Genomic DNA, 17,194 nt, shown 5'->3' on the forward strand with positions numbered 1-17,194 from the left:
CAAAATCCATCCATGGATGAGTCTACTGATGAAGTCAGAGATCTGATGATCCAGCCACCTTCCCGAAGCCCCAGTACTGAATGCTTCACGGAGGACCAAGGTCCTGGCACCTTTGGGGAATATCTTGTATCACAATCATACCATTAACCTTGCCAGGATTGAATATATCATTTGTGGGGCCCAGGACAAATAAAAATGCAGAACTCCTTATTAAAAATCATCAATAATTGCAAACGAATGTTCTTTCTGACATAAAGCTACAGAGGTCACATGTTTGTGAATCCTGCCCTGGGTCTATCATCCTAGGAGACTACAGTTCAAAGTTCAACCTAGGTGCTCATTTGGTTTTTGTCCTGGCCAGCAGGGCATTAAACAGGGGTCCAGGGAGGTCACCTGAAAGAGAGAAGATGGGGGACAGGCAAACACAAAGAATGGTGATCTGTCTATAGTCTGATCAAATCGCAATTTTTACTTTTTCACACAGGGGTTATATACACAAAAAGGCAGGATATGGGGGAAGTGGATGATGCAGGAATGTAAATGTTCAGGGAGAGTACAGATACCTTCCAGAACAGAGTATCAGGTGGGTGAAGCTTCAGGGGACAGGTCACTATGACTCCGCCTATGATTCACTTGTCCCTTATCTAAGTTGGTACTATCCATCAAGGTTACTTGTCTACAAGGTCTATGAGACTTTGTGTTAGCATGATGTCTTAGGCCTATGGCCGATTTTAGGCCTTCAGTGTATAAGCAAAGCTGCCCCTGACAGGTTTTATTCTTCATACTCATTTCTTCCTTTTCTTTTCCACATGTGCATTCAGACTTTGCAACAGCAGCCTGTCATTTGATCATCAGAGTGGTCCCCATCTCCAGCTCACAGATGAGGATTTGTTGATTTTATTTATCATTAAACAAAATAAACAAAAGCCCCAGTTATTTGCCTCATCCATCATCTGCACTGCTCTCTGTGTCTTCATTTTGTTAGTCTCTGTCTTGATCCTCATTATTCCCATCTGCCAATTTTGTGTTTCTTAGCTTGTTCTTGTTTGTCTAAGGCTTTATTTACATCATTAGGTTGTTTATTTACAATCACTCTGATTTTGTTTGTTTGTTTTGAAACAGAATTTCTCTGTGTAACCCTGGGTGTCCTGAACTTACTCTGTAGACCAGGCTGGTCTTGAATGCAGAGATCCACCTGCCTCTGCCTCCCGAGTGCTGGCACTCTGATTCTTTAATGTATTCATTTAACATAGTCTCCTCTTGGGATTGCCTCTGGTGTAGCCCAAATGTTCTAATAATTTATGCTTTTGCTTGCACTTGATCCTAGGAATTTTAAATTTTCTTCTTGGTGTCTATAAGGACCTATAACCTTCATTGAAGGAGCAAAGATATTCCAAAGAAAGAGGCTTCTGCCTTACCCCTCAGACTATCGACCAAATAGCCGCAAGGAGTTAGAGTGTCCCCAGGAATCTCAAGCAAGCATGAAAAAGGTTGAAGTCTGGTGCTAGGCAGAGAGAAACTTGTCACCCAGGAAAGGATTGTATTCACTTCTGACAATTTGTCAGACCAGCCTGCAGGGTAGACGGAGTCGAAATAATGATGAAATGGGACCATGCTTTGGCCGGGACTGCTTGGCCATACACATCTCTTTCTACCTATTGAAACCTAAACCTCGTGTCAACACCTTGAAGAAGGACTGGGAGGTTCACTAGACCTTATTTCCTTATTTGTTCCTCTTCCCAATGTGGTCACACTGAATAGATCTTTCTCTGTCTCACTATCACTATCGTCACAATTACTATTACCATTACACTATTACTGTCACCATCACCAATACTATCACTATAATTATTATCACCATTACTATCACTATTACTATCACTATAATTATTATCACTATTACTATCACAATTATTATCACCATTACTATCACTATTACTATCACAATTATTATCACCATTACTATCGATATCACACTGTTACTTTACTATTGTCTGTTTGATTGGTCTACTGAGTACATATGACTGAGACAAGCTTCTTAGAGTTGTCAGGACCCAAGTTTTGATCTTAAAAACTCTGGCAACTATTTTGGCAAGTTGAGGTGGGAGAAAGGACATGTTTAAGGTGTCAACCACACAGAGGCAGGAATTGTTTGATTCTAGAAACTTCTCGTTTTCCCATTTCTCCTGACACAAGGGAGCGTTCGAACTTTTATTTTAGGCTTGGAAGAAGTGTGGTCAGTGTTCCATGGGCTTTGCCTTCCTTTGCTTTCAAGGGTTTTGTGATACATCGGGGTGCAGGAAGCAAGGTAGGAAGAAAAGGATTGGTGAGCATACAGTAAGTTGACCTTTTGGAATAAGGAGAGTAGCTGACTGAGCACGCTATAACAGGCAGCAGGCTGTAGACAACTAGAATGCTATCTATAGGACAATGAGCTATGAATCTCCATTTAGAAAGAGTACTATTTAAAATTAGAGTGAGCTTCCTGGGATGTGTATGTGTGCATTTGTGTGTGCACGCGCGTGTGTGCGCATGTATGGGTTTCTGGCATGTAATTCATTCCAGATTGGGTGGGATATAGTTCTGAGAGATTAACATGCTGTGTATGTAATTTCTATTTGTACAATCTCTACAATGTAAATATGGGCCAAACAAATCAGGAACGCAAATAATGGTGACCCTGGTTGACCAGTTCAGTGCAAGTATGGGTGTCAAGTTACAGCATCTCTTGTCTGGGTTTGCTATTCCTGGGCCAAACTTGTAAAAATTCCCTAGTGGAGAGAAGGTGAACTGGAGAGATGGCTCGGAACTTAGAAGCGTTGGTCATTCTTAGAGAGAATGCACACACCAGATGTCAACTCACATCAGTCTGAAAGTCCAGTTCAGGAGATCCAGTGTCCTCTTCTTCCTCTCATAGAACCAGGTAAGAATGTGGTACACAGAAATGCATGCAGGCAAAACACACACATGCACACACACACACACACACACACACACACACACACACACACACACATATGCTAGTTCCTTTAACTGGTCTCTTATTAATGGCCTTTCCTCCATACTCTTTTGAGCTCTTTGGTCTCTGTTGCACAGACTGGGCTTTGTGTCATATGTAGTTTTCTTGAACTATTTTAAAGACAGGGAAGGTTGAAGTGTATTGATCTTTGGGGCTCTTTGGCATCATTGGGTTTCTGTTGAATTATTTGAGACACAGGGAAACAAGATTGTTGAATATATCTGCATTGTAATTTAAATAAACTATGAAAAATATTAAGCCAGATATGGTGGCACACACCTTTAATCCCTGAACTTGGGAAATAGAGACAGGAGGATTGCTGTAGATGTGAGGCCAGTCTGAACCACACAATGAACTACAGTAGGTCAGCCAGGGTTACATAGTGAGACCCTGTGTCAAAACCAAAACACAAAAACAAGCTAAAATATTAAGTCTGTCATGCTTGGTGGCGCCTTGGAAGAATTTGGGCTGACAGGGTTTTTGTTTTTTTTTTTTTTTTTTTTTTTTTTTTTGTAAACTCACCTGAATTTAGTCTGAGTCAATGTGATGCTGTTGGACTAGCCACAGGAATCTACAGGGGACACTTGTCATTGTTCACTCCTTAGAGTCAGTTCAGCTAAGCATGGTGGTAGGTGCCTTGGATTGCTGTCCTTGGGAGGAGTTAGATCTCTGAGGCAGTGTAAAGAAGGAGTTAATCCAGTTGGGTAAGTCAATCACTTGGCCAAGGTGATTTACCTTAAGCCAGGCTGAGGAGATCGAAGGAATTATTAGCCCTTTAATGAGACAATGCACCTTTCTTTTCAAGAATTCCCTCCCCTTAACAACAGTCTCTCTAAGTCACTGTTGGGTCTGCCTGCCTTTCTGAGGCCTGACTCAGACAGCCGAAGCCTTTCCTTTGCTTCTCCTAATCTGGTGCTGTGTTCTCTCTCTCTCTCTCTCTCTCTCTCTCTCTCTCTCTCTCCCTCTCCCTCTCTCTCTGTCTCTCCTTTCCTTCCTTTTAATTTTTTATTCTCTTTACATCCCAATCACAGTTCCCTCCCTCCTCTCTTCCAAGTCCCTCCCCCCATTCACCCCTTGACTACTTGTCACCCTGTGACTACTTGTCCTGCTCTGTGCCAGCTTAGATCAAATGCCTTGCCTTTCTCTCTTCCTCTTCTTCAACTACCTTCTCTAAGTAGCTGCAGAGATTACAGATTGCCTGCCCTGGTGTTTTTCTCTAATAAACGTGCTTTCAAGTTTCCTCTGAGTCCATTTGGTTTGTTTGTTTGTTTTTGTTCTGGTTGGTGTTTTGTTTTGTTTGTTGTTGTTGTTTTTCCGACAAGGACTCACTTTGTAGCCCTGGCTGTCCTGGAGCTCCCTATGTAGACCGGGCTGACAGCAAACTCATTGATCCATCTACCTCTGCCCCCTAACCCTGAGTGCTGGGATTAAAGGTGTACACCACCACATGTGGTCCGAATTCTTTTAATAATTAGACGAAGGATCTCAAGAGGGAGCCCCAATTGTTCCCAGTTGCGACTCCCCCAAATTTCTACTAACAATTGTTTTGTGTCATTTTGTACCTAAAACAGCAGCCTACTTCTAACACCCCTGAAAAGTACACAGCAAATTTCTGGTCACTTCATTTTTTAAAACTCACTGAATTTTTTGTTTGTTTGTTTGTTTGTTTTTCAAGACAGGGTTTCTCTGTGTAGCCCTGGCTGTCCTGGCACTCACTCTGTAGACCAGGCTGGTCTTGAACTCAAGAAATCTGCCTGCCTCTGCCTCCCAAGTGCAGGGACTAAAGGCGTGCGGCACCACTGCCTGCTGAATTTTCAATTACTGTTTTTGGCATGCCTAATTTAAAGTGTGTGTGTGTGTGTGTGTGTGTGTGTGTGTGTGTGTGTTTCAAGGATAATTTTTGACCTGTGGCCTCTGTTGTTTCTTCTCATGCTTTGAAAATGAATTTAACTAAGAATAGAGGAATTAACTGTAGGATTTGAAACAGAAGATACTGAAAAGTTAATTTTGAACTTCCTCCCTGATGGGATGATTTAGAGTCTGGCACTTTCAAATGTTAATTCTAGAGATGAGCTGGGAGGAAACTCTTGGTACAGGATTTACAAGTGAGGTAACAACATAATTTACCAAGACAGTTTAAAATAAAAGCGGGTGATGTTCATGTCTTGTGAGTAGAGTTTAGATTTAACTACGTGTTGAGAGATCTGATGAATAAAAACTGCCTGCTTCAGTTTGGCATCTGTTGCTGTAATAAAACACAAACCACAACCAACTTTCAGGGAGGGGTTGATTTGTCTTACAAATTTGTTCATCCTAGAGGGAAGCCAAGGCAAGAAATCAAGACAGGAACCTGGAGGCAGGAGCTGAAGCAGAGACCACAGTGGCCTGCTGCTTGCTGGCTTGCTCCCCGTGGCTTTTTTTCCTGCTTTTCATGCTTTCTTCCCTGCCACTATCCTCTGTGCCCACAATCAAACGTTTTCCTTTATAAGAATAGTCTTGGTGATGGTATCTCTTCACAGCAATAGAACGGTAACTAAGACAAATACTATGCTAATATAATAAAGTTAAAGAGACATCTCACCACATGGAGAATAGGTAGTCAAGCAGAAAACACCACTGCAAGCTCTACTGGGGAGTCTTCTTTGTTGAGGATGCTCCAAGCTTTGATGAGAAGCTTGGCAGGCTCAAACTATGTCCACCATGACATCCTTTGGCTGTGGCAGGCCGGGAGGATGGCACTGCAGGAGGTCCAGAAGAAGGTCCTGGAGAGGACTGGCCAGCAGCTAGTGCTGACAGGTGGCCCTGTGTTAGCTCATCAATGGCCACCAAAACCAGGGTCACCCATAGAGGCCAGTCTCAGAGTCCTCTTCATGAAGGTCATCAGCACAGAGGTTGGAGAAGCCATGTCTCCGGAGTATAACATTTCAATTCTAGGGGCTACTTCCAAATTCTCATTTTGTCTTATTTCATTGGGCGGTAGCTTCGCGCTTTCGGGGCTCAGAGCTTAGGGCTGGTTCACTAGTGTATCAGAGCCTTGTTGGAGTTAGTTCATTAGCATGTCAAGGCCTATCTTGGACTGGGCTCATATCTGAGCTTCCTTGTGGTGAGTTCATTAACGTCTTAGAGCTTGCCTCTGAACTGGCAGGGCTGCCTGGTGGCAAGTGCCTATCTTACAAGCCTTACATTAATCCAAGTCATACATAATGGTTTTTAAGTTACAGAAAATAGTTTCTCTTATGTTCCTAACAATTATATTTACAGTCTCCCCTCCCCACCTCAGCATTAGATTTCTAAGGCAGTGTCAAGATACAGAAGGCAGAAAGACAGGAGTCTGACCTTCAACAGACAGACAGCGAGGGGCAGCCTCTCTGCCAAAGGAAAACAAAGGGTCTACCAGGAGAAAAAACTTAGCTGTAGCCCTTGTAGACCCGGGTAAAGGGCTTGGGACTGAGGAACCTGTTGTAGCTGTAGCCTGTGTTTCTCTTGCAACCTCTCCTTCCTCAAATTGTTTGTGAGCAGACTGTCACTACGGACATTGCTCTCTGTGCTGACCAACAAGGCTGAGCAAAATCATCTGTAATCTCGTAGGAATCCTACTCTACCAAGTAGGCACTCTGTTTTGTTTTGTTTCTGTTTTTTCAAGACAGTGTTTCTCTTTGTAGCCGAGGCTGGCCTCTGCCTCCCAAGTGCTGGGATTAGAGGAGGGCCGGCTGGCGCCACCATGCACAGCTCACTAGGCATTCATATTAGCCTGTTCATCCCTGGCTAGCCTGGAACTCACAGAGAGCCACCTGCCTCTACATCCAAGTGCTGGGATTAAAGCAATGAGTGGCGTAGCTATTCTCCGGAAGCAGCACAATTAAACATGCCTTAACGCTGTGTGTCCTAAGTCATGCCTTCAATTATTAGAAAGACACTGGTCACATAAGAAGCACATCTGTAAACAAATGCCTAATTTTCAAACCATTTAAACGTAAATGGCTGCTTGTTTTTTCTTTATAAAACCGGCTAGCTGTTATCTGTTGGTAACATTCTGCAGAAATGAAAATTCTTTCTTGACAGAATTTCACTATGGATCCTTGTCTGGAACTTGTTATAGTGACCAGGCTGGTTTGGAACTCATAGTGTGAGAACAAAATTTGAAAGCAGCATTGTAACAATAACAAAAATTCATGGTCAGCAAAGACCACCAACAATTTGTTAAATATAGTCATAATAAAAATATATTAAGCCCCTGCAGGGGCAGGATGACCCAAATGAAAAGGCATGCTAAGACGTGCCCAGATAAGCCCAAGTGAGTAATGGGCCATCTGGTGTTTACTTTTCCCTCCCCCTTTCTGAGAAGTCCAAGGTTTCATGGTCAAAAGTAACTAGTCACCTGCCAGCTCACACGTAGCTGCTTCTGCAAGTTGCTGATGTTTGAAGTATCCAATCACATGTAACCACGCTGGAATTCCCCACCTTCCCCAACCCCTACCCATAAATATCCCAAGTTTCCTGGGGTCTGGGTTGGAACCTCTATCTCCTGCGTGAGATATGTTCCAGCCCGAGGGCCCTCGTCATTAAACCTCCTCTGCAATTGCATCAAGAAGGTCTCTCCTGTGTCCTTGGGGCATGCTGGTCCGGACTTGGGTGAGGGTCCCCTTGCGGGGGGTCTTTCAACAGAAACCCACCTGCCTCTGCCTGCTGAGTGCTGGGATTAAAGTTGTATACTATCACACCCAGTTAGAACTGTAACAACAACAATCTCTTCCTCTCCTTCCTCCTTTTTCTCTTCTTCTTCCTCTTCCTCTTTCTCCTCTTCCTTCTCCTCTTCTTTTTCTTCTTCCTTCTCCTCCTCTTCTTGTTTTGGAGACAGAGTTTCTTTGTGTAGCTTTGGACATTTTGGAACTAGCTCTGTAGACAAGGCTGACTTTGAACTCACAGAGATCTGCCTTGCCTCTTGCCTCTCAAATCCTGGTATTAAAAGCATGCATCACCACCCCCTGGCTAGAAATATAACTTCCAACAAAAGAACACATTACACTTTATCTACTTTCATTCTATGTATATGGGCATTTTACTGGACGTATATCTATATACCATTACCTCGTGCCCATAGAGGCCAGAAGAAGGCACCAACTATCTTGGGACTTGAGTTACAGACAGTGTTAGATTGGATTGTTGGAGGAGACATGAAAATAAAAGAAAGAGATAGACTTTTAGAGAAGCAGACTGTCCTTTGTTAGAACAATGACAGGCAGCCATCTCTCCATGGGAGTGGATACTTTTTATAGGGCAGAAAAATAGAACTTTGGAGGTGGAAGATTCCATCTGCAGATCTGCTCCCCTACAGTCTCAAAGTTGTAAATACCGAAGAAGTTGGTGTGTTGACTTTCTTGTCAGGAGCTTCCCAGCTCCCAACTGCCTGCAGATATTATTAACATTTCAAATTTCCTGTTTCTCAGCTCACTTGGGGATTTAAGATCATTAACCCTTCAGATAGCGCCCTGTGGGTGCTGGTAAGTGAAACTGTGTCCCCTGGAAGAGTAGCCAGAGTTCATAACCACTAAGCTACCTCTCAGCCCTCAGGACAGACAGAATTAAGTTCAAGGAATAGATTCTATGTAAGCCTGGTCTTAGGGTCAGTCCTCTATCTCTTAAATTAATTGAAGTTGGCCATAACGTGTTTTGTTTACTCTAACTTCTTGGCATCTATCACCCTTCCAGGAAGGGATCGGATTTCATTCCAATTGGCGTTCAAAATTAAACCACCATATTAATTGATGCCTTCAGAGAAATTTGTTCAGAGAAAAGAGGCAACATTTTTAGAATCAAAATCGAGTCCTGCTGGCAATGGTGCCTGCTTTCATTCCAGCATTTAATAGGCTAAAGAAGGAAGATCAAAGCTTGGTGCTAGCCTTGGATTCATAGAGACCTTGTCTTGAAGCCAGCAAAAATGGAGTCACTTGTGCCCACCCTTCTGAAAGGAACCAGAGCTGAGAGCGTGGTGGCTCACACCTTTAATCCCAGTACTTGGGAGGCACAGGCTGATGGATCTCTCTGAGTTCAAAGCTAGCCTAGTTTATAAACCAGGTCAGTTTCAGGTCAGCCAGGAATTCTTAGATCCTGTTTCCAAAAACCAAAACCAAAATAAAACAAAAGTAAAACCTAACAATAGCAACAAAGAACTAAAGCCAAGCGGTCTTGGAGAAATGGTCCTGCGTGGATGCCCACCACTAACTGAATGTCCCCAGCCTTGGTTTCTCCTTGCTTCTGTTTATGAGGTTTGATTCTGGAGCAGGCATATCTCAGGAATTCTCACACCAAGTCCCTGAAGATCTAGGTCTGAAAATAGGGCTGTAACTTATCCTGGCCAAGCTATTCTTAAAAAAGGACAGGCCCCAGGCTTCAGTTGCCACATTGTTGAGACAACATACCCCAAAGAATAGGAATTTCCTCAGGAATTTCATGTTGGGGCAGGAAAAGGCTGAAGCCTGGTGCCAGACGGAAGAGGAATCTGGCTCCCAGGAAGAGACTTCACACAATTCTGACGGCTTCTCAAATGCCTTTAGAGACAGCAACCAACAACTGTGGCAAAAGCCTTCACTGTTTTAGAAGTTTCTAGAACCTCTGTGGCTGTGATGGACATACTTGGGTTGTCAACTTGAATATACTCAATGAGTCTTTTTTGTTTGTCTGTTTGTTTGTTTTGGTTTTTAGATTTATTTGTTTTATGTATATGAGTGCACTGTAGCTGTCTTCAGACACACCAGAAGAGGGCATCGGATCCCATTACAGATGGTTGTGAGCCACCATGTGGTTGCTGGGTATTGAACTCAGGACCTCTGGAAGAGCAGTCAGTGCTCTTAACCGCTGAGCCATCTCTCCAGCCACTCAATGAGTCTTAAAGCTAAGCAGACTGCTAGAGGGAAAATAGGAAGTTCGTTTTATGAGGAGATATGCCACACTATTAAAGAGCTTAATGAAGTTGCTGATTTATTGGAGCAGAAGCCTGGAAAATGTGTGTGGGAATGGATTCTAAGGGTGTGGAATAACAGTGGAAGGAACAAAAAATTAGATCAGGTTGGGTTTCTTGATATTGGTTCACTGAGTGGAAAGTCTAGGTTTTATATGGAAGCTGGAACATACATGGTGTCAGATGTGTGGTTGGCTGAAGCACTTATCAAAAGGTGGCCCTACTGAAAAGAAGCTGGAGATGATGGATGTCCCTTGGATTAGTGTTGATGAAGGGGTTTTAAGGCTCAGGGAATCTGCGATACTAGAGTGGGTGTGCCGTATAAAGCCTAATTCTCTACACTGGAGGAAAGGAAAGCTAAGTCTGGAGTGGAGGAGACCCATTAGGGTATCTCTCGGTTTTCATGTCTGTGATTAAAGTCAGCAGCAAAGCTACAACAAAATACAGTCAGGATGACAAAAGGCATGGGTCCTTCAGGAATGTAAATGTGGATCTTTCCTTTGGGCAAAGATCTGAGACCTCACAAGGTGCTTGCTGAAGGTAGAGAAAATACAGAATGGGTAGCAGAGGGAGGTAGTTAGAAATACCATCTAAGGCCATATGACCAATTGCAGGCATGAGTATTCCAACTGACATGAGTGTTTCTGCCCTATTTTGTTAGGAATGTGTTTGTACAGATATTTGTGTTTTCTTTATTATGAAATATATAACCAATTAATATATTAGTGATTATCATATTTAACTTATGAGACACTAAAAAAGTCTTCGAGTAACATTACCCCACCTATTTTAAAATACATAATACATTTTCAGTTGTACACAGGATAGTTATATCATGTTATGCATAATTATGACCTGGTTATCATTTTCATTTGTAGATTAAGCATGACGTAAGGAGGTGTGATTATGTGTCAAGTTGACAAGGGTGAACTTACAATGCCTATTCTTGGCTGTTGACTTGACTAGATCTGAAACTAACAAAAACCCAAGCAGCTGGGCACATCTGTGAGGAATGTTTCTTGATTGGATCACTTGATACAGAAAGACCCCGCCCTCAACTCTGGACCACACCTTCACATGGCAGCTGATATAAGGATGTGGAAGAACAGAGCTTTTGCTTTTTGCCTGCTTGCTCACTCTCACTGAAAAGTTCATATGCAGAGGTATTCCTTCACTAACTTTAGAGCCGACATCATTGGGATTCTGGCATATGCTGAAGACCACTGAGACATCCAGCCTCACGGATTGGATTCTTGGATGTTCTCCTTGAGAGACAGCCATTGTTGTTCTAGGTGGACAACAACCTGTAAGCCATTCCAATAAGTAATAAATGTAGCCATTCTATCAGTTCTATTCTTCTGTTTTAAAGATTTATTTATTTATTTTATGTATATGAGTACACTGTTGCTGTCAGACACACCAGAAGAGGGCATCAGATCCCATTACAGATGGTTCTGAGCCACCATGTGGTTACTGGGAATTGAACTCAGGACCTCTGGAAGAGCAGTCAATGCTTTTTGTTGTTGTTGTTGTTTTTTGTTTGTTTGTTTTTCGAGACAGGGTTTCTCTGTGTAGCCCTGGCTGTCCCGGAACTCCCTCTGTAGACCAGGCTGGCCTGGCCTCGAACTCAGAAATCTGCCTGCCTCTGCCTCCCAAGTGCTGGGATTAAAGGCGTGCGCCACCACTGCCCAGCACAGTCAGTGCTCTTAACCTCTGAGCCATCTCTCCAGCCCCTCAGTTCTATTCTTCTAACTCACTGGTTCTCAACTTTTCTAGTGCTGAGACCCTTTAATCCAGTTCCTCATGTTGGGATATACATCAATCATAACATTATCTTCATTGCCACTTCATAACTGTAATTTGCTACCATTATGAATCATAATATAAATATCCGTGTTTTCTAATGGTCTTAGGCAACTCCTGTGAAACAGTTGTTTGGCCCCAGAAGCAGTTGCAATCCACATTGAGAACTGGTGCTCTAAAGAGCCCTAACATACAACAGCCAACAATTCCTATGTCACTAAGCCATTCCTAACCAGTTTTCCTACTCAACCTTTCTTTATGGCTTCTAGGAGCACCTGATTTTTAACTTTGTGAACATTTACAGGCCTAGGCTACTGTGAATTTTTCTCAGTCACCTTGGTGTGTAAACACTGTGGCTGCAGCTGCATCTGTGACCTCTCCATTCACCACGACTGGCTGATAAGGGAGTCCCTGGCTAGGAAAACTATCCCCATCTACTAACATACCCTTCTGTAGGACAGAAAGGTGCCCTGCTTAGTCTAAAGGAATAACTGCCCACATCTGGAACAGGCTTGATTTTCTGCACCTGTATTGTATAAGAAACATTAAATATGAGTCTTTTCTGTCAAATACTATAAAACTTGTGTTTGAGACTTAATTAGGGCTTTCACTGCTGTGAAGAGACACCATAACCAAGGCAATGCTTATAAAGGACATTTATTGGGGCTGACTTACTGGTTCTGAGGTTCATTCATGATCATCATGTCGAGAAACATGGCAGTGTCCAGGCAGGCATGGTGCTGGAGGAGCTAAGAGTTCTACATCTTGTTCTGAAGGCAAACAGGAGAAGATTGTCTTCTAGGCAGCTAGGAGGAGGGTCTCAAAACCCACCCCCACAGTGACACACTTCCTCCAACAAGGCCACACCTCCTAATAGTACCACTCCCTGGGCCAAGCATATTCAAACCACCACAGAGACCAGGAACCAATATTTTTAAAACTCCCACCTTGTAAGACTTTAATGTAGTACATGTTTTAATCCTTCCTTCCCAGTAAAACCTTTGCTTACACAAATGCTCTTCTACCCCACCATGATCTTGATGAAGAGTAAAAATTTTTCAGTGTGATAGTACACACCTTAATCCCTGCACTGTGAAGCTGAGGCAGGTGCCTTTCCCAGTTCAAGGCCAGTCAAGTCTACAAGGCTACCCTAGTTTACATAGTGAGTTCTAGGGCAATCAGGGAAAACATAGAGAAACCTTGTCTCAATGAACAAGCAGACAAACAAACAAATAAATGATTGCCTTGTCCAGATGTTTCCATTGGAGTGGTGGTCTCTTTCTTTGTGACTCCGAAATCATTATTATTTTTTTTGTTTATTTTTGGGACAGGGTTTCTCTGTGTAGCCCTGGCTGTCCTGGCACTCACTCTGTAGACCAGGCTGGCCTCGAACTCAGAAATCCGCCTGCCTCTGCCTCCCAAGTGCTGGGATTAAAGGCGTGCGCCACCACTGCCCGGCTCCAAAATTATTTCTAACAACTGTTTTTATCATGACGCCTCCTGTGAACTGCTTCTCAACCATTGGCACAGGATTTGATTTTCAGTCAATTGTTTTCCCCAGGAATTCAGGCTTGAAGCAAATATTGCCACATTTGCCTTCAAGTGATGCAGACAGACCCCTTTCTCTGCACTGCTTCTCTTGTGTCTAGGCTGCTCTCTCACACTTTACAGATTCTTCCCATGCTGGATGTAGCCGCTTGAACAGGAATGGCCCCTATTGCTTGGCCCATAGGGAGTGGCACTATTAGGAGGTGTGACCTTGTTGGAGGAAGTGTGTCACTGTGGAGGTGGACTTTGAGGTCACATATGTTCAAGTCTGCCCAGGGTGGTGCACAGTCTCCTTCTGCTCGATACCTGTGGATCAAGATGTACTACTCTCAGCTCCTCCAGTACTATGTCTGCCTGCAATCCCCATGCTTCCTGTCATGATGATGGTGATGGACTAAACCTCTGAAACTGTAAGCCAGGACCAATTAAGTGTTTAACTTTAATAAGAATTGCCATGGTCATGGTATCTCCTCACAGCAATAAAACCTTAACTAAGACACTGGCCTAGGACCCTTAGGTTCCCCCAAAGCATTTCCTACCTCATAAAGACCCTGTTCAATGAAGGGCTCAGCAGAGCCACTGAAGCTTATTGCCAGTCTCAGGTTCTCACTGAATGCAGTTCCCTCCTAAGTCTCTGCTGAACACCATTCTATCAGGCCCTGTGAACTGGGCATTGTAAGCAAGGTGCAGTGAAACAAGCCCACTCCATGGGTAGAAAGATCAGCTTGTTGTGAGACAAACAGCCAGGCTATCTCAGAGAATAGAGAACAGCAGCCATTGGGAAAAGCTTTATCAGTTTTATGGGGAAGGTGGTAGTTGTCAGAGGGGGAGCATGTGGACCAGAACAGCCTCAGGATTAGCATGGAGACTTTATTTTAAAAAAACTTTTTTTTTTTTTAAATTGGGGCTTGTTTACAGTTTCAGTCCATTGTTATGATGAGAAACATGGCAGCATCCAGGTTGGGAGAGCCTGGAGTCCTACATCTTGATCCAGAGGCAACAGCAGCAGGAAATTGTCTTCAGCAGGCAACCAGGAGAAGGGTCTCTTCTGCCCTGGGTGAAGCTTAAGCAAAGGACCTCAAAGTCCACCCCTACAATGACACACTTCCTCCAACAAGGCCACACTTCCTAAAAGTGCCACTTCCCATGGGCCAAGCATATTCAAACCACCACATCTGGTAAACAGAAATCTACTTTACAGATGTCCAAGGAATACTGGGTTTGGTTTTTTGTTTACCCAACAACAGTCTTTCTGTTTATTGAGTCAGAGTCCTGCCTGGGTTAGTAAAGTAAGGTTTAGAAAGGAAATGAAGACTATTATGAAGAAGGAGAGAAAAAAGAGCAAGAGTAAGAATATCCAGAGCTAGGGAGATGGCTCAGCAGCTACAGTGCTTCCTGCTCCTGTAGAGAGACCAGGTCAGTCCCCAGCACTCAGAGCAAGTGGCTCACACCAGTCCTTAACTCCAGTTCCATAGTATTCAGCACCCTCATCTGGCCACTGTGGATACTCATACACATAGTGTGCGCGCACACACACACACACACACACACACACACACTCCCCACATACAAAATAAATCTTAAAAAAAAAAAATATCTGAGCCGGGCAGTGGTGGCGCATGCCTTTAATCCCAACACTTGGGAGGCAGAGGCAGGCGGACTTCTGAGTTCGAGGCCAGCCTGGACTACAGAGTTAGTTCCAGGACAGCCAGGGCTACACAGAGAAACCCTGTCTCGAAAAACAAAAAACAAAAAACAACAAACAAACAAGTCTGCCCTATAATGAAAACTGCATAACCCAGGTAAATGTAAGAAGGGGAATAGAGAGTAAAAATATGAAAATTTTTTAATTAAAGTAAAATAAATTAAAATTTATAGCGGAAAGGTTATTACCGTGAAAAGAAAAATTGCACTGTAATGTGAAAAACTGAGTGGGTACAAACTGTGTTTACTAACAAAACTTTTTTTTTTTTTTAACAAGGAGGAGGCAGAATAAAGCACTTTCCTTTTGGGTCCTTTAAAATTGGAATCTTGCCCCAAAGTTAAGGGTGGAGAGGTGGGGAGAGGCGGTGTGGAAAAATGACAGTTATCATTGTAGCAGTTTCCCCTTTTCATGGATTATCGCCCTCTGCTGGCCACACTTAGTTTTGCAGTCTATGGACTAGGCAGGTTCTCTCACTGAGGTTCCTCAGTTTCCCTTTTCCCTCCAGGATGGCTAAGGTGTTGAGCAGGGGATGTCTCCCAAGTGGAGTGCTCTGGTATTTGGGGAAAGCAAACACAGCTGAGATCTGTGTGGGAGAACCAGTTTCTATGCCTTCACAACCCACTCAGCATTAAATCTGGACGGATAAAGCTAAAGATGGTCATACAATCGGCCGGGGCTTCGGAGTGCTCGCTCCCTGGCAGTGAACCTCATGGTAGGTCTGGCTCTAGAAGCCGATCCACCCCAGACCTCAGGCTTATGGATACCTGTCTTAGTCACTGTTCTATTGCTGTGAAGAGAGACCACAGCCAAGGCAACCCTAAAAACCAAAAGCATTTAATTGGAGGCTTGCTTACAGTTTTAGAGGGTTAATCCAGGATCATCATAGCGGAAAGCAGACAGGCATGGTGTTGGAGAGACACTGGGCCTGGTGTGGGCTTGTGAGACCTCAAAGCCCACCATCAGTAACACACCTCCTCCAACAAGGCCACACCCCTCCAATAAGGCCACACCCCTCCAACAAGGCCACACCCCTCCAACAAGGCCACACCTCCTAATGCTTCTAATCCTCCTGGAAAGTTCAACTGGGGATTAAGCATGCAAATATGTAAATCTATGGGGGCCATTTTCATTCAAATTATTACACTCACCTCCAGATAACATAGCTCTTTTTTTTTTTTTACTTATTCACTCTACACCCTGCTCACTGACCCACCTTCATCACCCCCTCCTACAATCTTTCTCTCATCTTTCCCTTCCCTTCTCCTCGGAGCTGGTGGGGCCACCCTGAGTATTCCCCCACCCTGGCACTTCTCTACCACTGAATCCAGATAAGGCAGCTCACCTAGAAGAACATATCCCATGGACAGTAAACAGCTTTTGGGATAGCCCCCTGCTCTTCTCTTTTGGGACCCAAATGAGGACCTAGCTGCACATCTGCGACATATCTGTGTTTCTTCTTTGGTTGGTGGATCAGTCTCGGTCCCAAGGGACTCTGTTGCTCTTCCTTTGGAGTGCCTATCCCCTTCTAAGGTCTGAAATCCTTCCTCCTATTCCTCCATAAGCGTCCCCAAGCTCCAGCCACTGTCTGGCTGTGGGTGTCTGTATTTGTCTGAGTCTGCTGCTTGGTGAAGCCTCACAAAGGAATAAATAAGGAAAATGTGGTACATCTACACAACGGAATACTATTCAGCTATTAAAAACAAAGACATCACGAATTTTGCAGGCAAATGAATGGAACTTAGGAATATTATCCTTAGTGAGGTAACCCAGACCCGAAAGGACATAGATGGTATGCACTCACAAGTGAACATTAGCCACAAAATCCTGGATACCCATTATAGGACCGTGAAAGGACAGCATGGTTTCTGGTCGAGCACTGGCTAGAGATAGCTGGAGACCCAGCAGATTGGAGACCTCACAGGTTTCACTGCAAGGGATGGCATGCATTTTGCCACACTCCCAGACTCCAGGCTCCAGACACGAGGCCAATGGCCTCCATTGATCTTTGCCTTTCAGTCACATAGGACAAAGCCCCTGCCAGCCCCTCTATAGGTAGAGGGCATGACTACAGAGCCTCAAGAGATCTCCATATTCATGAGATACCTAAAGGCAGAGGGCATAGCCAATTAAGCATTCCTTCCCAGACCCTCCTCCTTGCAAA

This window comes from Arvicanthis niloticus, chromosome 18 (assembly GCF_011762505.2).
Source record: "Arvicanthis niloticus isolate mArvNil1 chromosome 18, mArvNil1.pat.X, whole genome shotgun sequence".
Lineage (NCBI taxonomy): Eukaryota > Metazoa > Chordata > Mammalia > Rodentia > Muridae > Arvicanthis > Arvicanthis niloticus.